This window comes from Chlamydotis macqueenii, chromosome 7 (genome assembly GCF_036417535.1).
Source record: "Chlamydotis macqueenii isolate bChlMac1 chromosome 7, bChlMac1.mat, whole genome shotgun sequence".
Taxonomy (NCBI): Eukaryota; Metazoa; Chordata; class Aves; order Otidiformes; family Otididae; genus Chlamydotis; species Chlamydotis macqueenii.
In genome coordinates, this window is record NC_141562.1 from 29,107,059 (window position 1) to 29,133,711 (window position 26,653).

General features: G+C 38.2%; 1 protein-coding gene and 1 long non-coding RNA gene across 4 annotated transcripts in view; one reads left to right on the forward strand and one right to left on the reverse strand.

The window, feature by feature from the left end:
• Window positions 1–26,653, forward strand: part of RBM20 (RNA binding motif protein 20) — a 108,128-nt gene that overhangs the window by 20,189 nt on the left and 61,286 nt on the right. The window lies entirely within an intron of this gene.
• Window positions 7,667–12,538, reverse strand: LOC147600118 (uncharacterized). Its single transcript, XR_015259085.1, has 2 exons — window positions 12,321–12,538; window positions 7,667–8,202 (listed from the first exon to the last, which is right to left on the reverse strand). It is a non-coding gene; the product is annotated as an uncharacterized LOC147600118 (long non-coding RNA).

Here is a 26,653-nt window from a genome sequence, read left to right on the forward strand (position 1 = left end):
GTGCTTTGCCCTTCTGATTTCTACAGCTTGTCCTGTGAAACAAAATTAATGACAGTGGCTTTTGGAAACTGAAGAGTAGCAGAGAGCTAATTACATATTTCATTAGCTGTTTCTCCATGTCCAGGGGAAGGGCTGCAATGCTGAGTTTTACACAGCCTCTTGGCCTCTTTCTCTCTGTCTTTTGCAGTGTGTGGAAAATGGGCTCACCAGCAAAGGAAGGGCTGGGAAAGGGGACAGAGGAGGGGAAAGAGCCCTGAAAGGATGATGTTTTTATGCCCTTCTTCCCCAGCCCTTCTCCCTTTCCTCCCTTACTCCTCAGCAACATTTCCTTCACATTTTCCCCACACAAAATCTTTCTGGTCTTCCTGATTCCCTGTCATATCCTGGTCTACCAGATCTCTAGTTTCTCCTCTACCAAACCTTCTTTGATTTTAATTTTTTTTTTTTGTGTAAGAATTTGCTGCTATCTTCCTCAACAGCTAAACCTTGTGTATAAAGCACAAAAAAGAAATATCCATTGCTTTCTCCTGTTTGTAAGAAATGCCATAGAGAATCAGAGCAGAATCAGCACCTGGAAAGGTGTCTGCTCAGAAATCCAGCCCACTGACTGAATTCAAGACAGTGGGAATGGAAATCCAGCATTTGTTTGTCTGAGAGAGGCTGGAGGTTTTCAGAGTTGATCAAAAGAGAAAACTTTATATTCTGGAAATGTAACATTGTCAAATGCCTGAGAACGCTTTATTGACAGTGACTTTCTGGCACTATAGGATCTCTACTCCAAAAAAAATTTGACTTTGTTGATGAAGGAGGGAGCAACTGTAAAAGACATTACCTTCCTCAGGAAGAATAGGGAGCCGTTTCCTCTGTTTTAAAGAGACAGTATAAAACGAATTGAAATCCTGCCTTGAAGGATTTTTGGCGTGCAGAGCGCTGCTGTAAGCGTAGATTTTGTGTTGGCTCAGCGCACAGACTGCAGGTCTCGCAGCCGTAAGCGCAAAAGGTCAGGATTGCATTTAGCCTGTAACTATCAACTATGATACACTATTAGTCATAGAAACTTGAGAAATTTGTTAAGATAGTCTGAGTTTGATTTTGATATATTGGGACAGCTTTCCATCACAGCATTCCATCACAGTTTAAAGTGATACTGCCAGTAGGAAAGTCAGTTGATTGAAACACAGTGCTTTTAAAAGATTTCACTTCTCTTATGCTTTTGAGATTTTACAGTCATATTCTAATTTTAAGAGAAAAAAAAAGTTACCTGTAAGTATAAACGCTGTTGGTCTAGAAGTAAATTCTTTATAGTTAAAATATTTTTATGTAACTTTTCAGTTGCAGTAGTTGTCCAAGATCATTTTAGCAGCAATAGGTTAAAAAAAGTATTCAGATACAAGTAAGATTTTCTTAATGTTGCAAATGTTCCTTTAAAATTCTTAATTACACTTTTCTTCCCACCTCAGCCCCCAATTTCTAACTAATCCCAACTAGGCAATTTTTGTTAATCAGTAGTGTGGTACCACATTTTGTCGTTGTTTCCTTGGAGCTGTGTTTATCCAAATCAGCTATGTCAAACCGTAACTTTTGTAGGAAAGTGACAGAGCTACCCGTAAACCACTTCTCCTGCATAAATCACTTATTTTAATCTTTAAATGTGAGGTTGTACATATTAACCTTGGCCTTTTTCTGTTTAAAGGTGGAGATTTTTATGAAGCAGTCATGTGATGTGGTCTGTTCAGTCTTTCATTCTCCTTACAGAAAAAAAAAATTGCAGAAATTATAGAACAGGATATCAAACTGTATTGTTCATTTTCCCCCATTGACAATAGACCAGATCAAACTGATAACCATCCAGAAGTCTTGTTCTATGCAGAGACTCTTTTGACTAGGTTAGAGAGAAGTGATGGGGCACTGCAATGTGGATGGGACAAGCAAAATGGATAATCACTCTTGTTTATTCATCAGTCAACAATGACATACTGTGACACATCACATAATTTTACTATAATTAAATATTTTCCATATAGATACTCTAGACAAAATAGTGTCTTATATTTGTTGATATTATAGCTCATTCTTCCTTACCATATCAGTACATTTCTGCTCTCAAAGGTGACTGCAAACATGTCCCATTTTTGTGCTTATTCTCTAGATACGCTGAGCATAGAAATTTAAATCATTAGCTCAATAAGCTATTACTTTCTGAGATAGTAAGATACTGCTTGTCCTTATCTTAAATTGTTTCACATTCTTGTGTATATATGTAGTGCAGAAAGGAGTTTTCGTCTGTATCCCATCAAGAGAATTGTGCACCAGTGAAAAAACTCTGTATCTTTCAAAAGCAGGAGTATATTTTTCTGGCAAAGGAAGTCTGGGCTTAGAATCCCAGATTGGAGACTGGCAGGTCAAATTTTTTATTACTTCTAAACTAAACACATATAATGTGAATGCTATTTTGAATTATTTTTCAGAGCATATACAGGAAAAACTTTGAAATTTTTTTTTTACATTCAATTATTTTTATTTTTTTAATCAGGCTTGGAAATAACTCATTTATTTAAATTTGTGAATACAAACCTTTTAAATAAGAGAATGCACATTCAGGAATAAATTTAATGCAATAATGCTAATTGCATCTGCTTTAGTAGGGATTTTTGTCCTGTTCTATATGGTGATACTTTCTCAAATGTGACTGGTTAAGTACTGCCAAGTAATACCTGTCCTTTGAGTTACGATATAGAGATGATTTTCCCCTTTGATCGAATTAAACTTTTATTCTCTCTGCAACTGTTCAATACCTTAGAATCCCACTATACCTTAAGATTTTGAAAGTCAAATATTATTTTCTAAACTATTCTGTTAAATGTCAAGGTTACTGATAGAATTTTCTTTTAGTAAAAATTCTGACTACAATGCAAATAGAAGATTTTTTTTAAAATATAATTTTAAAAATCATCCTTCAACACTTCTTAGAGTGAAAATGTCTTTTTACAACAATGTGACCTAGGCACGGTGAGGAATTCCTAAACTGCTACGACTTTGAAACAGTTTTTAAAACTTGGTTTCTGATCTTGAATTTAAAATGCATTATAGAAATCTGTTACTGTACAGTCTTGAAAAAAATCTGTCAATATTCAGTTTGTAGAATCTAGAATACCCTCTTTTTAAACAAAAGCAAAGATTTTTCATAAAAATAAAGAAAAAGGTTTCTTATGCAAGACAGCCTTTCAATGGAAAAAGCTTTGTTCTGCTGTTTTACATAGAAATCTGCATGTCACGGCTAAAAAGCACACCACCTTTTTGTTAATTAAATTGCATATCTCAGAAACAGGTTTATTTAATTTTGTTACGAAATTATAAAACTCTGCGGTGGACAAAGTGTGGGTCCAATACCTGTGTATTTGAAATAGATCAAATGAATTGATTAATAATTTGTAACATCTAGTGGAACCTGGCAGATGATCTTGTTGTCAATACATTTCCTTGATCGTTAAGCTAAAACTATAACACAACATTAACTTACATTAACATAACATTAACTATATATAACTATAACATAACATTAACTTACATTAACTAACTGTCCTGGCCTTAAGTCCTGTTTCAAGCACCCTGTTCCCTTTCAAAAGATAACCTTTCCATAGGCCAGGGCTTATCTGCTGAGCTTCCTGACGGACTGAGATTTAAGCTATACGGGCTTGGACAATGTGTGCAGTTGAACCTTGCTAACTTATGTGACTGCTCAACAAGAACATGGGGAATTTCTGAATTTTTTTTTATCAGTAAGAGGAAAAACTCAGAAGCAAAGGTCATGAATCAGGAAAGGTAGTGTATTTATTTAACTTCATGATATTGGCTTGTTATGATTACTTAGAATAACATTTAATAGTTAATGGTATTTCTTTCCTAGGTCCATAAAAAGGAAGAGAACATAGGGTATCTTACTGCTATGTGTGGCTGTTTGGTCTTTGTTAGAAGCATTTGTGCCTCCAGTGTGTAATATTGTTGTGTTGGTTAGCAAAGGCAGATGAAGGTCTATGTGTTTTGGTTTTCTTATTGCGTATGGGATGGCAGTGGTCTTTGTAAAGAAGACATCTACTTCTATTGAAAGCAAACACACAGACACAAGAGAAAGGACTTCAGGGTAGGATTTATTTTTCTTAATTGTTCCTGCTCCCCTTGACAAACACGCATTTTCTCAAACATGCTTCAGAGTTATTGTTCCCAAATGGGTTGCAGCAGATACAGATGCTGTTACGTGAAGTGCTTAATGTGGTTTGCAAAACAACTAACAATGAGATAACTGTGGAAAAGTCCTCTGCTGCTGTCAGATGCAGACGGTCTATTTTTGACCTGGAGACCAGTATCAAGCCCTGGATTTTGTCAGGTCAGGGGGTGGGCCCCAAAGCCCTTATCTCTTTTTTCCCTTTGTTGACAACATATCCTTATCCTTCCTGGGTCCTAGGGTGACTGCTTGATAGTGCTGGTATTTATAACACCTAGATAGGAGAAGTCACGAACTTCTTTTTCTATTTTTAAGGATGCTCATTAAAGTTGCTAGCGAGGCTCAGCGAGACGCAGGGGTGCGCGATGAGACTTGGGGAGAACACTGCTAGTGAGATCAGCAGGCCATAGAAAAACTTTGTTAAACAGAGATGTATTAAAAGCATAAATTAGTGTTACATAAGCATAAACAATTTGCAAGTATTAAATATTTTATACACCTCTTCATTTATTTATTTTTTGTTTTTATTTAATAGATGTACTTTCAGAAATGTGTATTTTTCTGGTGCATTTGGGAAATTTTTAATTGAACAGATACGTTTTTTTGGTTTGTTTTTAAGGAGAATCACTGCACTTACATAGTGTTTTATTTAATGAAAAGTTATTTTTTTTTTTTTTTTTAAGATTTATTGTTAGATAAGCAGCAAAAAGCCAATTATACACCTTCATAAAGGTAAGGAATTGAAGGAAGCTTCAAAATAGTGACTACAAGGAGCACATAAAATTCTGTGCAAAGCATTAGAACATGTAAAGGAGTGCTTGATCTGTGTTGGGACCCTGGTAATAGCCAGATTCACTCATGTTATGTTAAATGAATTTTTTTGTTTAACCTTTTAGTGTCTTGGCTTGACATTGCTCCCCTGCGTCAAATTCTTGGACCCTGCAGTGTTGAAAGAGCAAAGCAGTTTGGCTGCAGAGTTACTACTCTGTCTCTGGTTGTGGGTTAATAATAAAGAAAAGAATTACATAACTAAGAAACTATATGTTTTAATTGGTTTCATTTATATTGAGATTTAGAACTAGAACAAAATAATGTAAACAAACTTTGAAAATTTAAGAAATCTGCAACTATAAGTAATGCATAGTTTTCTAGAAGAAATGGTGAGTATCAACTCAAAAGAAAATCTCATAAGAGGTTGTGCATAACTTCTTATCCATAGTGATACTGTAGCAATAAGTATTGGTGGTTTTGGCAAAATGATATTTTTTCCTCTGTTTTCGGTCTCTTTCATATCATAACAACTCTTCCTTTACTGGAGGGGAGGGAGCAAAGGCAAAGAGAAGAAACAATTTATTCAATATAGGCATTTAACTGGTAAATGGTTCCCTATCTAAACACACATTTGCAAATTAAGCAGGACTTTGAAGGAGGAACTGAAAATGCATGAACCTATGTGTTAACAGAAAAATGAATGTTCTTTAGTGTATTCAGACAGTATAAAAATGTAATTATTAATAATCCTTAAATTGCCTCTGTCTCTTCAACTTAATCATACCATTACAGAAATATTTTCCTCATGGAAATTATGGAATTTTCTTTTTGTTCAGTAGTTACTGAGGTTTTTTTATGCCATTTGTTGGCATGCATCCCGACATGAACAATTATTGTGCAATTAGCAACAGTGGTGAATTATATCTGAAATAAAAATTAAGGCCACAAATATGTATCTGAACTTGCACTAGTGAAGCCTGGCAGAAGCTAGTATTTAACTCCTGCATCTGTATAATGTATCAGGCAATGGATGCAAATCTCTGTATGAGGAGGAAATACTGCTTTGAACCAAGGAAAACTGAAATTCTTTCGTCTTTCCATACAAATTCTTAATAGGAGAAAACACAGTCATCACAGTGGCAGTTCACACAGCCCAGTAGCTCATTTATGAGGTCTTCCCTGGACATCTTCAATGTGTTAACTGCTGTATGTCTAAACTTTCGTTATCTGCAATATTAGTCTCATGGGGTTTTGCATGAACTGGTTTAAAATGATTGGAAAGAGTTTTATGAAATCTGACTAATGATAATCTATCCAGAATATTTCTGTAGCAAATGAAAACAAGTGCTACATGTTAGTATTGAGTAAGATTAAAAAGCAATTAGAAGAGCTGAACAGATATTCCTTGATATTGTACTTCTTATTTATACCAGTATAGATAATTTCTCAGTTACGGTCTCAGGTGAAAAACAAGAATTATGTTAAAACCACGAAATGAATTGAAGCTTAACTATGCCCCTGTTTTTTCCTGTAGTGACAAAGATCTTAATGTAATTTAGGAAAATGTTGACAGTGTATCTTATTAATTACTATTATGAAAAATTGTTTTTCTTGCAGTCATCCTCATGAATGCCACTCCTGTATTAACTACATATGGTCCTAGTTGTTATGTTAACAAAAAATCCAAGTCACTCCTTGTCCTGGGAGTTTTTAATTCTGGCTGGATAGATTTACTAAGTGCTCTTAGAAAAAGTATAAATCTAGTAGCGTAGACTGCTCTGAAGCACTCTAATTCTATGGGGTTTAAGTGTAGATTAATCCCTAGTGACTGCCAGTACTCAGTAAGTAAATATGAAAACGTTCTACCTGTTAAAAATGTACAATCTGCTATTCAGTGGGTTATATGTGGTTTCTGGTTAGAGATCTGTAGAGCTGCTGTATGAAAGTGTTGATCTTTTCTTGTCTCCAAACTGTCACCAAAAAAAAAAAGCAAAAAAAAATTGAGGAGGAGGAAGAAGAAAAAAGAACTAGAGTAAAGAATGAGCTGCCTTGGTCCCAGCCAGATCCTCTCTATCTCTCCAGTTAGAGACTTGGGCTTTCTTCTATAAGCTGCCTACCTTCAAGGATTTAAACAGCCAAAAAGTTCTATTTGGGTAGTAGAGATGGCTTAACATCTGCAACATATCGGTGTTTTCCATGTTAAAGTTTGTTATGGTGATTTTTTAAAATTTACCAAAACCCGGTTTTCAGACTCTTCGTGTATCGAACAGGCAACGCAGCTCAGCAGAGTATTAGAATTCTGCTGAACATAATAGATTCCTTCAGTGGTATTTGGCTGTCCTTTCACTCCGAGTTTCTTTTCTAAAGGAATAACCCCTCTTTTCCTACTTTTATTTTAGCTGGAGTGAAAGCTATACAACTTTCTTTTTAGCGGATTTTAACGCTGATCTTCAGTATTGTTTGAGTATAATGTTTCCCAGTAAATGGAGTGGCAAAGAAAATCTGACAGTCTCGTTGCTGATGCAGCATTGTATGTCTGAAGGCTGGAGTTGCTGAAGTACGAGCTGAACTTCTCCGTGCTGGCAGCGACCTGCTGCGTACAGCACTGCAAGCAAACCTGTGGAGGAGTTTAAACTGCAAATTACTCCTTTGCGCTATGTATCAAATACCACCTTGATGGGACATGAGGTTTATTTATCTTTTAAAAATACTCTGAAGGCATTGTACATACATCAATAAAATCAGGAAGGACTTATATTCCTTAGCAATAAATAGCTCTGGAACAGTCTTTACATGTACCTTTTTACTCAGTGTGTATACGTTATAGGCATATAACTAAGTAAATCATGCAGTTTTAGAAATCCTGTTATACCGAAAAATATATTCCATCTTATTACCTCTACAGAGCAGCAGGGAGCATGAACTCTTCCTTTTCAGGAACATGTGAATACATTTTTTTATGCCTTTCTGTCTCTTCTTCATATATCACAGTGAGGTTGTACCAAAAATTATTTTAGAAACTCCTGTTCAGCTCTCTCAGAATCGTACTTGCATGCAAAGTTGCCAAAGGCCGTTGGTTTGGTGTCTTCTGTTCGTTATTGGTTAGTCTTGCTGGAGCTTGAAAATGTCCTTTGTGGAATTAGCAGTTCTTTTTCTGGATCTTTGCTTGAGGAAACACGACAGGGAATCCTCCACATGCTCTCTGGTATCTAAGCAAAATAGATGTTAATGTCCAGTATTAAGCTTTGTTAAACAGCCAACAGAATGAATAAATAGTCAATTTCTCATTAAAATGACTAAAGAAAGAATGGGACTCTTGGCTTTGTTGAGGAGGAAAATAATCTCATTGCATTCAGTTAATGATTTCAAATAGTCCTTTATGAATAACTGATGTGGGACGATTTGCAGCCCAAGCCCAATTACTTCTCGTCAATGTATCTTAAATCTTGGAGCTGTTATGTTCATGGAAATTTGTTCACTTACATTTTTAGGCCTGAGAGAAGAACAAAACAAAAATGATCTTAAAGTAAATCAACCAACGAACCTGTGGAGGTGTTGGTAACCTTGGCCACTCTCATTGAAAAGTGCCGCCTAAAGAGCCCAGGGAATTCATTTTTTTCTTCCTTCATAGCAGAACTGGGACACAGAAACCCCATTTTCTTTAGCAAGAATGCTTGGATGCCCTCCAATCGAGTGGGAACAAAGAGTTGTCTGTCAGGGTCCCAAGAGCCCCCACATCTGCTTTTTAAAACAGGATGTGGGGAAGGGTAAAAATCCTCTCCATCTGTGACGTTAACACGGCTTTGAGAACACCTGGAATTACTAGACCCGGCATTTGAAGCTTATTGCTGGAGCTGGTTTCTGATAGATTAAATGCCTTCAGGGGCTGAGTTTCCATGTCATATGGGAGCTTAGTGTTAGGGCAGATTTTCCACTGGAGGACCTGGACCCTAAAATCTGAACCCTGTCCTCCTTTTGAAAATTGTTAAATAATTTCAATAAGTAACTTCTGAGAGACTGTTTAGCCTGTTTTTAGCTTTTATTAAAAAATAATTTAAAAAAAATTCCTTTGAGTAATTGTTAGTGCATTTCACTATCCACTCAGAATTTAATAAGCAAACACATCAAATTTATGCCTTTGTTTTTGTCAATTGCTTTCTGCTTAAGTTGATTTAATTTGTATGAATGTCTGACAAAGCAGAGAACATCAAGCACACAACCAGATTGTTTAAGTGAAGTTCTTTCTGTGCTTGAAAGAGAATAAAAAATAGCTGTGCGTTTGTGGTAGAGCCTGAAAGTGTTTTGTCTAATCAACGTGCAATGAAAAGGGCCCAAGTACATTGTGTTGTCAGACAGCTTTTAACGAACGTAATTCACTAGTTACTCCGGTAATTGGCTAGCTAATAAAAACAAGTAGTAGTTTTTTAGTGAACAATTTGTGAAAGCAAAATTGTTTCTAGACTTCTTCATATTAATTATTAATCTGTCTGTACTTTCAGCTAAAGATACTGTTGGTGAATTCTATCAACAATTTCAAATAAGTAGTGATGTTTAATTTCATTAAAGCTGTCTTAGGTCTCTGTATATCATGTCAAAGAGATTTGTTGGGTTTCTATTATTTTATTAGTTTCATTTGAAATAAGGAAACAATAATGGGCTACCATGTCCTGGCTCTAATATTTCTAGATTTCTGGAATAGCAATAATAAAACTTGGCTTATAAAAGCTCTTTAGAAAGCTCCGCTTTCTATTTCAAAGATTGTTCGTTTAAATCAGTGGCCTAATTAGCTGCATATTAATAAGTGCTGAATTTCTTAATGTAAAAATAAAGAATCTTGTTCAGAATACATGTTACAATGTATTTTGGAAAGTAGTTATAATTAAAAAAAAAAGTGGTTACAGTCATCTTTATTTCTGGAATTTTAAAGTTTGCAGGAAAACTCTGACAGCCATAATTGTAATTATGCGTTCTTGAAACTAGTAGGTGAGTATGTTAATGACCACTTTTTGTATTCACTACTCATCATTTATGATAGCACATAATCTTAAAAGTTCATCAACTTGTGTTTGATGTTTTTAATGTTGAAAAAAAACTCGAAAAAACCTTAAGGAGGATATGCAGTATGGATTGAGAGACAATGGAGTGACTTAATTCTTGTTTCATTTTTTGGTAAATCCCAAATATTAAGAGTGGTCATGGCTTTTTCAGTCAGCTGAGTTTCTGCTGCTTTTTCTCAAGGACAAGTCTGAACGATGTGCTCAGAGTTTTAAAATTTGATTGTTTTGGAAGTCAGCTTCAGTTACTAGGAATGAAGGTTCAATTTCACCTCTTGTATAATGGTCTTGTCAAAAGAAAATCTTTAAATTGCCACAAACTACAATAGAGTTAATTTGTCAGCTAGGTTGGTTATGTCCTTGTTAACAGAGAAATCTGCGAAATACTGAAATTGTAGCACTGGACATATCTACTTCGTAAGTTCCAATAAAGATAATAAGATTATTTGAAAGATTACTTTTAAATTTAAGAACTAGAGAATATTTTAAATGAAAAAAAAACATGAAATTAGGTGGTGGGAGGAAAATCCTGGTGACGGAGCATTTGTGTTAGTCTGGCTCGCAACTTGCCTTCACTGATTCTTCTGACAGTCTTAACACTCTGTAATCCTCCATAATCTAAAACTGGGTATGCACTGCTTTTTCTGTGAAATAAAATATCAGCTAGAGGGATAAAAAAAGAAAACGGAACAGTTAAAAAAAAAAACAAACAAACCAATCCTGTATATAACAGAGGTTTTTCTAATTACTCGGGACAAATTATCATAGTTGCTGTAATTTTTAGCATAATTTTCCATTACTGTACTATTAAGAAATTTGTATTTCTGTATTGCTGTTCTGGGAGGCTTTAATCTCGCCCTGCTTGAAGCTGCTACACTGTTGGCTTGTTGGAAAAAAGTACAGTGAAAATTTCCTTAGATGTGAGCTGTATAGTAGAAATATCTTATTTAAAAGTCATTTCATTCTTTGGGAATGCTCTAAAAGTAAATTGTTTATGTTAGAAACTTGTTTATAAAATATAGTAACACCTGGCTTGAACTGACACTTTTTTATCTTTTTCAGTCAAATATTTTCAAAGTAATTTAAAAATTAATTTTAAAGTATATTTCTGTCTCTTTCTAAGAGGAACAGTAAAACAAAAGTATAGCAAAGATGAAGGACTATCGAACGGTGGTAAGGAAAAACAATAAATCTCTTGAACAAGGCATTTCATCAATATGTGAGAGGAGTTACTGTTACGTAATCCCTGTTTCTCTGAAGTAAATATATTTATATTAATGCTAGCAATGAAGTAAATTTTCTTGAAATCCTCACTGAACTCAGTAAGTAGTGTTCTGTGCTGTCCAGAGGGTACAGGGGACGAATGCAAAAGCATTTTGATGTTGTAATTAAATGTCAGTATACTACAATGGTCGGACAATGCAGGTTTTTCATGTCAGTCAGACAGTTCTTTGATGTGTTTGGCATTATATTTTGGGGGGATATATAAAAGATATATTACATAAATATTACATTAATTACCATTAATCCACATATTATAACACAGAAGCCAGCTAATGATTATGTTTAACTATTATGGTGTTTTTAATGTTGCATTTTAAAATTGTAAAAGATAGAAACCTTGTTTTCATTTGCAAGCATTTAAAAATCTTGAAATGAGTTTAATTTTCTTTCAACTGTATAGCTGTACTTCTCCTTTATGGAACCAGTTTTGTTCTTCTAGTTTAGGGGAAAGTGTTTGCCGTACAAAAATACCATAGTGTGCTACCCGTGCCCCTTAAAACAGACTGGAAATACAGAGCCATCACATATATCATGAATTCCCTGTCTAAACACACACGCATATCATACAACCTCTTCTTTCTTCTGCATATGGTGATTTTTTAGTGGGGAGCGTGTTGAATTTAGGAGACTTGAACCTAGCTGACTTTTTTGAAAAATAGAGTTTGTATTAGATTCCTTTTTATTTTTATATCAAAACCGATTATCAATGCTTTGTTTTCAAGTATTTTTATGGGGTATGCAAACCAAAAATACCTGGGAAATAACTAGTAACTCCTGTAAGATCTGTGAAGAGTAATGACTGGAATATAGGGAGGATGAAATTACAGACAATGCAATAATCTACCGTTATGCTACAATAGCTAATTAAAAATGTAATAACTAAGTAAAAGCATGAGGACATTATCTTTCCCATTATATTTAGGGCAGGAATAGTCTGTTGGTGCTAGAAAAAGACTGGGCAGTTGCAACAAACCGGCTATATTACCCACCTGGCCATAGGGGTGTGACGAGGGACTCCAGGCGTAAGGAGTACCGGCCCCTTGCTCCGTGGTGGCATCACTCGTGGGGCTGCCGGTGGGGCAGGCAGGCATCTGGCGGCGTGTGGGGCTGTGCCGACAGCCTCGTAGCTGGAGCTCACCCTTGGTATTGCTACGGCTTCGATTGCACAGGGCTGAGAGGTCTCGGTTCCGTTCCCATAGGCGTTGTGCACATCTAACAGGAGTGGTTGCCTCTACCTCAAAGTCTTTGTTAAGGATTAGAGGGCTTTAGCAAGGATTGTGTGGTTTCATTGCTGCAAGCGTTGGAAAATGCAGTTGTGGCTTACACGGGTAGATGTTGCAGTCTGATCTGAAAGATGAGCTACAAGAGGTTTCCATAATACCGTGAATTAAATAACGCGAGTTGAAGCACAACAGAGAAGATCATAAACAAGGAGAGGACAAAGGCGAGGAATAACACTGACAAGTCGGCTGGGCACACGAACTAGTTCTGGGAGCACTGGGGTTGCCTTGAGACAGTAGTAAACAATTTAATAGGAACTTACCAATATGTATTTGGCTACTGGTAAGGCTCTACAATAGCTTTCATCCTTTTTCATTTGCATATTGATTAAAAATAGAACATATTACTCTAATAGAACATATTGCTCTAATAGAAGATATTACTCTTTCTCGTGTGAATGAACTGGGATACTTGCCGAGTGCAGTTTAAAAGATTAGTATTATAATTTAAACCGTAGAAAACACAGGTGCAGAGAACGTAAATAAGATTGCACATGCTTTAGCCATTCCATATCATGAACTGCTTAATTATCCTTCTCTGCTTGTAACTGAATATAGCCAAACCAGGCTTGTGTTTATGAACAGCAATGGGTGAGATTTCTTATGAGATTCCTTGATGAGATGGACATATTACCTGACACTCTGGACCAAAAGTAATTTTCTTACCTCCTAGCTTGTCAAAAGCAGTAGACTTTTTTTTTTTTTTTTTTTTTTTTTAACATCTTGATGACAGATGAGACTAGTGTGCTGCACATGAGAATCTTCTTTGTACTAAGATGTAAATGAATGAGTTTTATAGCAGAGGGTGAAGAAGGCTTGCGCCTTTTTATTTTAAATGAGCATGAAGAGCATTGATGTGGGTCATTAATTGTAATAGTCAACTTTAAGGAAAAGGCACCTGCCTGCGTGCTTGATGGGGATACAGAAAGGCTGTCTGTATTTAGGCCACAGTTTTGGGTGTAAAACCCTGTTGGTGGTAGCTGAAGTTTGTTGGTTTTGGTAACTCCTGCAGAGCAAACTGATAGGTCTGGTTTGGATTCCTAGTGAATAGGCGTCTGTATCACAAAACCCGGTTATTGGTCTCAGCAAAAGGAGACTGCATTATGTGAACCTCTGGAAGGAGTCAGTGTTCTCCATGGTGTGGGAGTTGCTTGAATTTACTTTATCCGTTCCTGTCTGTGTTGCTGCTGTTTGGTGGAAGAGTAGGATCCTGGTGGCCAGGCTGGCTGTATTTCCCAGTAGACTGAGGACCTCTCTATTTCACCCTCTCTAGATAACTATCATTTACATGTGGGTTTCAGTGGTCTTCTCAAGAAGCTAAAATGGCCGCATTTTACTCTGAGGTTGCCCATCTCAGCCTGTTGTATTTGGGCGTTTTCCATAACTCATGTAGAAAAAGTTAGAGAGAAAGAAAACATGATAGAGATATGAAAGCCCTGTAGAAGCCAGTGCACTTCTGAAGTCAGTACGTGGTCAACATGCTTATTAGTAATTAAGAGTGACATTTGAGAAATAACCCCCCAAGAAACAGACCTGCCATCCCAAATGGGAAGAGAAACATAATCTTTTCTGGAAGTTCACTACGCGGAAGCAACTTACAGGCTTTTACATACTTTTTTTTTTCACTTTGGGGAGGAGCTAGGTTTATTCAGTCCAGTGTTGGGCTGGAGAGAAGTTTGTAAAGAGGTCACCAAGCTGTTGGGAAAATTACTGTGACATTGCTGCAGTTAGTGGATTTGTCACTTCGAGGCATTGGAGTGACAATGTGGCTGGCTGATCTCTTCCAGAAACCTCTGGAGTCCAAGAATAAGTTTAAAGGTGATTATAGTATGTCCTATCATTTAGATAACTTATCTATCAGTAACACTTCCCAGAATGTCAGATGTGTGTGTGTTTATATATATGCCTGCTAAAAGGATCAGGTTCAAATGATAAATTCTGACAGTGATGTAGACTCAGTTTGACCTTGTAAAAAGGTAAGTACTTCCTCCTTGATTGTACTGCTTTTCATAAAAGAAGAAGCAAACGCCTACATCAGCCATTTCTTCGTCCACTACACAGGCTATGTAGGACTTCTTGTAAGAAAAACAAGCAAATATGATCACAGCCCTTGTCTTCAGCTTTTGACAACAATCCGTTTGGGTTTTGTTCATAAGCACTTTCTGTTGCTAAAGACTTGACTCACGATTAGGATAAATGGCTGGAATAACAAGGATTTGGGTCACTGTTGATAGTCAGCAATGTCTGTAAGTGGGGCTTTTCACCAGGCTTCATGCCATATTAATCACAAAATTTGGGAGTAGTGGTGGGACATTTGAGAGTAACGGTGGGATGTGTCTCCTCGGTGTCAGTCCCCACAGCCTGTGCACTGCATGCGTCAGCACAATGCCAGTGGCAGATGGCAGAGTTGCAGTAAATATGCACAGTTATGGTTTAAGTGAAAAAGCTGTGGGAAAGGAAATACATTAATCCATTGCGGCTGTTTTTTCTTTTAAGTAAGCCTCTGGAATAAATTGCAAGTTTTTCCTGGACTTACCCTTTATATTTCTGGATTCCTTTCTTGAGTGGGGGAGGGAGTGGAATAGAAATTGATTTGAAGCATTAAAAAAAAATTAAAATACAGAAGCAACTGAAAATTAAATTAGGTTGTGCATGTGGAAACAAATCCTCTCCTGTATGGTCTCCTTTGTGAACACGCTTCAAGAAATTCTGATCTAGCTGATCATAAAATATGCTCTGTGCAGACAAATGCATTGTTTCCTTAGGTGCTGTTGCAGAGACGATGTTTAGGAAGTGCTTTAAAGCCAGGAAAAAAAATAGATCCCTGAATCTGGGAAGAGCTAAACTTGATGAGTTATTGAGTATGGACTTGCTCTTTGAAAGTATATTAAACATTTGGGTTTTTAACTATTTGGGTTTTAGATACTGTCTTCCTACATAATCAGGAATTTCATGTCTCATCCTGTGTTTGATTTTTGCCGTTTTAAGACTATTTAGCATCTATTTACTCTGGCTAAAAATGAGAGGATGTTGAATATTTTACAAACTTTTTTTTTTTAAAATTCAGACCTATTATTATGATTTTGATAATCCTTTTGTTTCTCAGATGCCTAATTTTCATTTTGATTCTTATATCATCATTTTGCTATTTTTCCAGTTGTTAGCATTTTTTTTATCCTAGAAGGACCAGATATCCTAAGAAGCAAATTTCCTGCACCATACAAATAATGTATTTTCCTCTCCCATGTTCCCTTCTCCCTTAGTTGTAAATCACCTTTGAGGCGCATGAAAACTTTATTCCTAGCTTTTAAAAACACTGGGACCCCTGCCCAGTGTGATAGTGGCGCAGGATGCCTGCTATTCTAGTGCAGGGTCTCCATACGGCTGTGCAGGGTCTCTGTAGGGTTCTGAGGGACGGCTTTAGGCTCCTCCTCCCTGCAGATGCCACAGCTGCTGTTGCAGTTTGTGCCACAGCCAATTTGCCTGTTTGATGTTGATGTGGGTGTTGTTGCAAGGACTGGTGACAAGCGGCTGTGCACTGAGGACATGGGTAGCAGGAGTCCAAACTTTCTCAGCAGAAGTGCTGGTCAAATGGAATAACACATGCCTGCTCAAAGATGCTGTAGGAGCGACAGAGCCTGCACACAAAGCTGAGCTCAGAGGTGGGCACTGATCCAAGCCTAACGTATCTGCAAGCTGTGCCAGTTGCTTGTGGTCTGTGTTGGGAGAGATGAAGCCATGGCAGAGCCCCGTGCTGTTACATCTAGACCCATTTCATGTGCTCAAGCCAGTTTATTTTAAGCTAGCTTGAAGTATCTCTGTGCTGCACCATAGTGGGTAATGTATGCAAAGTCATGAATTTCACCGGTATCAGTTGCAAGTTACTCTTCTGTCACATGGAAACCTTACAGGGGAAAAAAAGATAAATAGAAATAAATAGTGTAAAACTCTAGCTAAACTCTTACTGACTCTTAAATATCAGTCTCTTGCTTTCCAGAAATTTTGTGTAAGCTGGAAATACTCTAGGAAAAGGTGGCCAGTTAAGGACACTTGGCTGATTTAAGTCATGGCTTGTGTGGGTTCTGTTGTGTCAGTAATTTCATATCCTCTTAAGAACTTGTTGATCTTCTTACAAGGGTTTGATGTGAACAAAGTCGGGGCAGAAGCTGATGCAAAATATGTAATACGCAGCCAAGTCATGCACAGCGAAATGGGTAAACCCACATGCATTTGTCCTGCGGGCGCCTGCTCATTGGTTAAATGTTATTTTTGTCAGGTCTGTTGTGGTACTTAGTTATGCAGGATCGGTTTTATTCACCTTCTGGTGGCTCTCCACCATTGAAAATATATGAAAAAGTGCAAATACTGCCTTAATAAGCTAACACTCAGAAAAACTGTAGCAGACCTGGTATTTTATCTTTTTTTTTTTTTTCTTTTTCCTTTTATTATTATTTTTTTTAATTTATTTTAATGTCACTGAAGTACATTGTGAGCAGAATAGCTTCAAGTTCAACTCTCAAAGAAGCTTTTGTCCATAAAGAAAAACACCTTCCAGAGGAAAAACGCGCTGGGTAGTGCTAGCTCTAATGAGGATGGGGCACCTAATTCCCTCGTGAAGGAGAAATTGTAGCCATGTAAACAGGAGGAAATGCAGATGTTTTCCTTGTTCGGATCCGCGCCTCAGATAATGCTCTACTGTGCACCATGTGTGCACCGTGCCATGTGGATCCTGCGATTTTCAGAGGAGCTTTCTTTAAACATACACTGCAGCATTCCAGAGCTGTGGCGACATGGATGCCCATCACAACCTCTCTCCTTTGTGGGTCTTTTCTGGTGCTTTACCCATGCCAGATACATAAGTATCTTAGGAATGGAGCTTTTACAGACTACTTTCCCCTGCAGCTTGTTTTCTCATGTAGATTTTATTTCTTTTTCTTGCATGAGTTGCATTTGTTTATTGTTGGATGAGGTGCAGTTTCTTGTTAACAACCAAGGGACTCCAATCTGACGCTTTATTAATGTTTGTGCAACTTTCCGACCCCATGCATTTTGATATGCAAAATGTGAAGCTCTTCTACCTCACAAATTGATAGATTACTTTTCTTAAGTGTTTAATTCTTCTGTTGCTCATCAAAGTGAGATAGCCAAGAAAACAGACTCCTGTTTCTCTCAAGGAAAAGCCTAATGTTTTGGTGGGGCAGGAAATTCTGATTCTGGCCTTTTGGCAGAGTGCTTTGTGAGTAGCGTACCTCATGGAAGTGTCTACTGGCATACATGGAGACTGAGAGGACAGATAATACTATGTTTCTGAGGCTATTTCAGCACAAAGAGAACAAATTCATCAGCTGGGGGAAATAAATCCTCACTCTGTTGACTTTTGGAAAATAAGCTTTAACTCAATTACATAAAAACATTTTTAAAGTACCTTCTGTTCCATAAGGGGAAGAGAATATAGCAATCTTATACCAGCTGTCTTTTTGATAAATGTCCCTACATAGACCAGCAGAGGCTGTGACATTCCTCTTACTCCCTCTTGATAATCTGAAAATCTTCTGTGCTGGAGCATCTGCTCCAGGGCAGTAACATAGGCACGTCAGATAAATTCTGTGTTTCATTCCCTGTGGATACGTTAGCCAGCAAGTTACACAACAAGCTTGTGTGGGAAAAAGGGGTTACACCAAAACCTAATGGGATGTCTTCCCTAGGGATCAGAAAATTAGGAATATATTAATGGCAGTGCAGAAAAACATTGATGACTAGAAGAAATGGGATTGACTCATGATGTGATTACATTATCCAAGAAGGGAATCTTATACTAATTTTCAGAAAGAGTATTGTAAGCCTACTGCCTAATCCCTGTATATTATATCAGAGCCCTAGCTCTGCTGCACTTGAGCTGCAGAACTCCATTCTGCTGAGTGTTCAGTTTTCTGAGAACTCTAAAATCAGTCGCTTTTCTTGGGCTGTCCGGAAATTTGGGCCCTCCTTGCGTGACAGGATTAACCTTCTAAGTTTGGGGATCTTCTACTGTCATGTTTCCCAAAATACAGCCCTCCGCCACAGAAGCTTTTCTTTCAGCAAATTTTACAGCCTTTTTTTTTTTTTTTTTTTTTTAAAAATGAACGTGTGGGAATATCATTATCGTTCTGATCACACCCCAAAAGCAGCAGGAGCGCTGCTTGTTCACTTGCATAGCGTGGGACCCACTTCATCTTTAGCAGAGGAAAACTGAAAGTTTGAAAATGAGTTTGGGGGAAATCAGAGGCAGGAATCTGATGTGCAGGAGATACAGATTACACTACACGTGCAAAGATCATACTGCCAAAAGGGCTTTTAGCCTCTCAGATGTCTGAGAGCTGGATAGTCTGAGGAGACGTGCAGCAGCCAGCTGAACGTCATTTCTAACCAGCCAATTTCAGTTCCTTATAATTGGTTGTCTTGATGTGTTTTAGCAAGTTCATCAGAGGGCTGTGAGGCTTTTAGCCTTCCTCTGAAGAACTAACTGTTGTTGACAAATATGACAGAATGTTTGTTCATCAGTGACAGTGAATGAATATGCATTGTAATGAATGAAATTGGTTATGCTGATTAAATAGTGCAGCAGTCAGTAAGTCCTAACAAAATTAGCACCAAGTGCCCTATTTTTTTCTCTTCATGAATCATATCTCTGAATGCCTGATCTCTGAAAGAAACAATATCTTTCTTAAGAACTCCCCTGATTTTTTTTGTGAAGACATACCTCAAGGCATCAGTGACATCTTGCCCTTGTTCACCTCTCCTGTGCTCTGTTAGTGTTCAGAAGCTCCCCAGAGCCCATGACATTGCTCTTCAGCTGGTGGCTCAAGCGTGCTGGAATGCAGAGTGACCTTCGCTCTTAACGAATGCTATGGAGATCAGTGGAAATGCAGCAGCATATCCCAGCGGTAAATCTAGCATCCTTTATTTCAATTACATGTATTTTTGTAAATCACTTGTGCAACCAGGCTGAAGGTTGGGCTCCATGTGGCTCCATGGTGTAAATTAATTCTAGAATAATGAACAAATCTAATTTTTCAAAGTCTTCTTCAGTTCAAGCTGAATTGACAGGAACATGAGTTGTGAAGATATTTAACTGTGTCAATAAACAGTTGAATGTAACAGCCTAAAACTTAATTAATTTAAAGATTTTTTTTTTAACAAACTTAAGACCTGGCATAAGACCTCCGTAATACAAAAGTATGTGAGAACGATGCATAAGTATGTTGTTGCAGAATCCAAAGTGCTTGCTAAGGAACTATAATCTTCATAGAAGAGGGAGACAGCAAGCTGTTAAAGTATTTATTGTTCCAGCTACTAATATGTGCAAACATCAGATCATTTTGAGAGGTACATATGTGTGTGAATATATGTAATAAATAATTTCTCCCACATTCCATTCCAGGACAAGATTATTATAATGTGCAGGGTTTGCCACAAAACAGGAAATCGTTTAGAAGATAAAGCCAGTGTAGAATGTGTCAGTTTGCTTTTTAAAGCAGTGTTCCTCTGTGAAAAAACACAGCCTGTATTGTGTGATCTCAACTAATGGGCAAGAAAATACTTTTCTTGCAAGTACTTAAGATATACAATTTCTGACTGGTCATTTTTTCCTCTCAAATGATCTAAGAGGGAGCTCTCTGCTTGAGAGAGGCACTACCTCTGCATCCGTTGCTGCGTTGCAGATCAGATCTTTGAGTCACTTTGGCACTTTCGCTTAGGAGGCCAGCGACCAGCCCCAATAGCCCTGCCTCCAGCCAGCTCTCCCAGGGCTGGCCAGGTTTGCTGCTTGAGGATGAACAACCAGAAGTCCAACCCTGGAGACTGCAGACTATAGTAGTCTGGCAGGAAACCCCAGGAGACCTGGCCCAGTACTTTTGCTCAGAATATTTTGATTGCAAATGAATTGAGGACTCGGAGGTCAGAGACAACACTTTCAAAGGCACGAGTATATTATTAAAAGACTTGATTATTTTCCATGGAGATAAATAGTAATCTTTTTCTTGGCTTCGGCAAGTTTTGGAATAACATTAGGATAGTTGTTTTTAATTGCCCTGAGTATCCTGAGGAATGAAGTTGAGGAGGTCATGGTAATTATCTACATAGTAGATATTAATTAACTGTGTAAAATGATTTACATTAGTCTTTATCTAAGCATGGCAGGTGATAGAGACTAAGCTTGGGTTCTCTGGACATTAATGGCTGAAGAATTGTGTCCACCCACATAACAAATGAGAATTTATCAAGAATAATTTATATGGTGAACTGGAGTTAGTGAGGAACGGAGTGATGGTTCTGTTTGGGAAGTCAGATTTCAGATTTGTTTTCTGTGCTTAGAGAATGGATTCCAGGTGAGGCTGTGTACCTGGTTTAGACCCAAGATAATATATTCTTTATTTAACATGAATTCATTATGAAGAGAAGAAAAACAGGAATCTGTTTTGCCTTCAGAAGTTCAAATGCTGTTCATTAGGCTTATAAAGAAAGGACCAAACTTGTTTTTATTTCTTGTGGTAATTAGTCATAGAGAAATGTTACATTGTTGCCAAGCTAGGCAATCCAAAATCCAAATTATAACCTTCACAGGTCTTTATTTGTTGGCCATCAACTTTATCTATTGACTATAAAGGAAAACAAGGATGATTATGAATCTAGGCTTATCATATTTCTAGTGTGGTGGGCAAATATAATAATGCAGTATTCTCAGAGAGAATTACCTTGATTTGAAAAAACATGTAATTCCTTCCTCCATCCTTTGTATTATTACTAGATAGAACTGTAGAGCAGCTTTTCTGGGCTGAAATGTAGTCACTGTTTAATAGAGCAGAAAGGACCCACCACAGAGCAATTGAGCCCTGATCCTGTAAATCACTACCTATGATCCAATTCTTGTGTTTGCCCACACATGTTGAATTAAGATCTTGTTGCCCTTTACAGCTCCCCTTAGCCTCCTACCCAAAGCAGTTAGCAAGGGAGAGGTGGGCCAGGAGACGTCTTTAGGAAGTTCTTCATGAGTTTGCAGTAGGGACATAGATCATAGAATCATAGAATGGTTTGGGTTGGAAGGGACCTTCAAAGGTCATCTAGTCCAACTCCCCTGCAAGGAGCAGGGACATCTTCACTAGATCAGGTTGCTCAGAACCTCATCCAACCTAGACAGACAACAGGAAAATAATATAAACATAATAGGCAATAAAGGCAGTACAGGAGTATTTGAAAATACTATGCAAAATAAATGGCTTAGCATTTAATATCCGAATATTTCACAGGGATTTACAATTATCTGGAGGGTTAATTTGAGGTACAGTAATATTGAAATTGAGAAAATCTGAAGTGGTGAATATTCAGTAATGTATCCAGTTCTCAGGTCTGGGTTCTTGACTCCTTTCCACTATCTTCTGCAGATGGGCTTGTTTTGTTTTCCAGATAACTTATCTGCTGTCTCTGGGAGGTTTCCTGGGGGATTTTGGCACTTCCCACTTGAAGACCTGAGCAGCATGGAAAGCTTGTAAATCTGAGGTCAGCAATTCCCCTGTATGTTTCTGTGGGCACAAGGATTAAAAGCCACACTTGAGAGACACCACAAAGGTCACAGCAGTAGTGTTCACACAGGAGCTTTATGACTGATAGAGAAGGGTTAAATTTATTTGCCTGTTGAAGTGTAATAAACAGTTGTCACTGATAATAAATTATCTAAACTGCAGGTGGTCTTTGGTAATGACAAATACAGACTTTATGACCTATGTTCAAGCTAGTAAACACTTCAGTGCATCTCTGTACTAGCTGGGCTAAAAATAGCCCCTAACCCCAGTGAAATCCAAGGATTTCTGTACTTAAATAACATTTGTGTTTTACTATCTGCACTGCAAGAGAGAATGAGTAAGAAGGGAAGATCAAAATAGGTAAAATCATTATGGAAAATCAGAAAAGTCTAGGAGAAAAGTGATTTCAGCAGCCGTGTGCGCAGGCTGATGGGTAACACTATAAAGATGTGTTTGTATTTGTATCTCAACACTATGGCAGTGCTAGAAGCAAGAAAACAATTTCCACGTAACATCTGTAAAATCTCAATCAGCAAGACTGCCATTTGCTTTGAATTGTTTCTCAGTGTTTAGATTATTTTTATGCTGCAGGATAATTATTTTTATCTCATCATGATTCCAGTTAGCTATTAGAAATCTTAGAACTTCTGCATGTGGTTATTAATTGTAGCTGCAAGACAAAGAAATGCAACAAGCCTTAGAATAGGCAAGCAGTTCTCATCTCCTGGGGTGTTTCTAGAAGTTGCGGTTCTCTGTCTTCTGCCTTGTTTCAATCTGTATCTAGAGAAGCTTGAACGAGCAATGAGCACCTTTGCTTCAGAGCACCATTTATGTGACTTGTGGAAGGCTTACCGGAGTCCCGTGGGTACACCTCCTGCTAGTTAAGCATGCGTGCTAACCCGATTTGTTTAAGAAAATGACAGTGTCATGGTCCTGCTTAAGGTGGATTCGCTCAATTTCTATGCCTTCCCTCTCTTTGCTCACCTGTGAAAAGTACATTGCACTCAAGAGTCAACAGTCCAGAACTATAAAACATAATTAAGCAAAATTACTAAAGCACCTTGGAGTTCTTAAATGAAAAAAGGCTTTGCAGACAATTGAAACACCAAAGGTTAATTTAGGGAGGCAAGACCAGCAATACAATCGTTAGTGTGGGAAATCCAGATTGAAGTGATTACTCACAGAATCACAGAATCACAGAATTATCAAGATTGGAAAAGACCTAAAAGATCATCCTGTCCAACCATCACCAATACTTCTCAGCTAAATCATATCCCTCAACACAACACCCAAACGTTTCTTGAACACCCCCATGGTCGGTGACTCCACCACCTCCCTGGGCAGTGCATTCCAGTGCCTGACTACCCTTTCCGAGAAGTAATATTTCCTAATGTCCAGCCTGAATCTCCCCTGGCGCAGCTTGAAACCATTGCCTCTAGTTCTATCACTGTCTACGCGAGAGAAAAGGCCGACCCCTAGCTCACTACAACCTCCCTTCAGGAAGTTATAGAGAGCTATAAGGTCTCCCCTGAGCCTCCTCTTCTCCAGACTGAACAATCCCAGCTCCCTCAGCCGCTCCTCATAAGGCCTGTGCTCCAGACCCCTCACCAGCTTCGTAGCCCTCCTCTGAACGCGTTCCAGGGCCTCAATGTCTTTCTTGCAGTGAGGGGCCCAAAACTGAACACAGTACTCAAGGTGCGGCCTCACCAGTGCCGAGTACAGGGGGACAATTACCTCCCTGTTCCTGCTAGTAACACCTCAACCTCTTACAATGTTGCAAGAGAGAGGAGTGGGACAGCAAAAAGTCAGTTCTGTGTATGTTTGCATAGGGCCTACCAAAACCTCTACATTTTGCCATGGCTGCTAGGGTCTAAGGGAGGATGAAGTATTTTGCCTGGAATCCGTTTTATTATTTCACTGGAAAGTCCTATCCCCATGCAAGCAAGGGTGTTTGCAGAAGGGCCGCGATTCAGTTGCATCTTTCTTCAGCAGCACGCTGAGGCTGTTGCTCATCCCCTTGGTGGGAGTGGGAAGGAAGGAGAGAAATTTCTAAAACTCAGTGTGAGGAAGTGCTGAAAGTATTTCCAAACAGTGTTTTTCTTTCATTTGCATTCCCTATTACAAATTAAAATTTACCAGTGTTTCGTCAAACAGACAGGTTTTTCTACTCACAGCTCCTTATTCTGAAGACTCTCTAGCTGCTAGGTTGGCACTGTGGTCATTCCAGTGCCCAGGAGAAGCGCGTCCGTGCTGTCCCTTTTAATGATGAACAGTGTAGGATGCCAATACTTGGTGACAGGTATGTCATCCAGTGCCCCGAGGTTCTCCATAATCCATGTCTGCCTTTATTCACAGAGCTAAGTAGTTAAATTATAAAAGCAGAAGACACAATAAATCATAGAATCATAGAATGGTTAGGGTTGGAAGGGACCTTCAAAGGTCATCTAGTCCAACCCCCCTGCAAGGAGCAGGGACATCCCCAACTAGATCAGGTTGTTTTGGAATTAATTTAATTTAATTTGGGTCACGTATGCTTCATTATCCCCTGTTCTGAAAGCACGTATGCACATCTGCTCCAACAACGATTTGTAAGACAGGTTGTGGGAATAAAATTATTCCTGTGCTTTTATCTCTGTGGGATCAGGCTCTAGCTGCTGAACTACTCACAAATGGGTTTAAAATAACCCAAAGGGAAGAGGGGAGGTATACTGTTCCTATTGTAAGGTTGGCTACAGAGAATTTTTGATAAGGGTTACTTATACTAAATTATGTCACTCAGAATAATTTTTCTTTCTGTAACTACCTTGAACAGGAGAATGGAGACCAAAAAAAGGGTCCTTATATTCTTTCTTGGATTTATGCTTTTTCAGTCTACCGAATTAACTTCTTTGCTATTCTCTGTAGCTTGTAACAATCACCTGCTACCCTTCTTCTGGGAACGTGCAGTCCAGTTCTCCTAGGTCTGTCTTGACTCCTAGGAAGCTAAAAACAGCTTGCCCATCCACGTGTAAATTTTACACACTGTGAATTGCCTAGGGGCAAATGAATCCCTTTTTGCATCTGTTTCTGTGAAAGGTTTGATGTTCCAGGTTATTTATATCCTGCAGTTATTGCCAAATATATGATGTAATTTCCTAACTTGCAGCCTTATGACTTGCTGATGTTATTCCATTTCACAAATAGCATGAATGAAATACAAACTTCATACACCTAAAAGAAAACTTGTCTCGTCTGCTTCTCCCACCTGTTGTCTCTCTGTACCCGCAGACGATGCTGCTGCCGTTGCTGGCTCTAGAGATCATGTGGTGAACTGCTCCTCCAAGGACACTTCTTGTATATATCAGGCTGTAAGAAACAGAAAATACCTTTTCTATTTTCTGTTTATATATGTTGCAAGTTCAGGGTTTGGTTACATCCCAAGATGCTGGTGCACATAATTTTTACAAAAAATCTTTTTCCGTATGTATTTCTCTTTGTCCAATGGCCTCGTATTTCTTGAATTGGCGGGGTCAGGCAATTTTAAATCCACTGCCCTTGTAAAAACAATAATTTTATGGTTTGTCGCTGTGTGGCGTGTGCACAGTAGGCTAAACGGATTGGTAACACCAGGGTTTCCCGTGAGGCTGGTGGGATTGACAGCCACAGCTTGATGATGAAGACAGATGGAAATCTGCTGTGTCTGCAGGCAGTCATGCCCAGCAGGTTTTAAGGCTGAAGCTATGCGAATACCAGTCACACAGTGAAGTCAAGGCCCCAAACCCCTGGTCCCTGGAACTGGTGGGATATGGAGGAATGAAAACAGCTTTCCCTAAGTGCCTTTTATTGTTAGGCTTCTTGGCTTGCTGCTCTGGAGAGCAAAGATGCTGATATTAAGACAAGCTGCAATTAGCGCAGCAATCACATTGAAGTGAGGAGTGAAGTCTAGATATATTTCTTCTTCTTTCCCTAGTGAAGATCTAACCTACAACTACTTCACTTCTGATTTTGCTCATTTGGTGAGAACCTATCAGGAAAAACTGCTGTCACTTGACATTGTTTGTCTGGGATGACTGTGACCTCCTCCCATGAACTGGGCTGGGGCAGGCGATGGCTAGAGTTAGTGGTTGTATTTGATGGTGTGTCATGATTATCTCTTCTGAGGCACTGAAACCTGAATGCCAGTTTTGATCAACATGAAGAAAGTTTCCCGTATTCCTCTGTGTCTTTTAAGACAGATAACCAGGAGCAACACTTTTTTTTTCAGACAAGAATAGGAAAAAAATTGTTTCATATTCATCTCTCAACTGCAAGAACATTTAAAAAAACCACATTATTCTCATTTTCCTTTACATTTTACGTATTTTGTTTGATTTTTTCCTTTCCACTAGTTTTAAATCAAAATATGGATCACATCAATAGGAAAACATACATTTAATTTCTTTATATTTGCTTCCTTTTTTAACATAGAGATGCTGTCACTGTAAGTACATGACAGTGTGATACAAT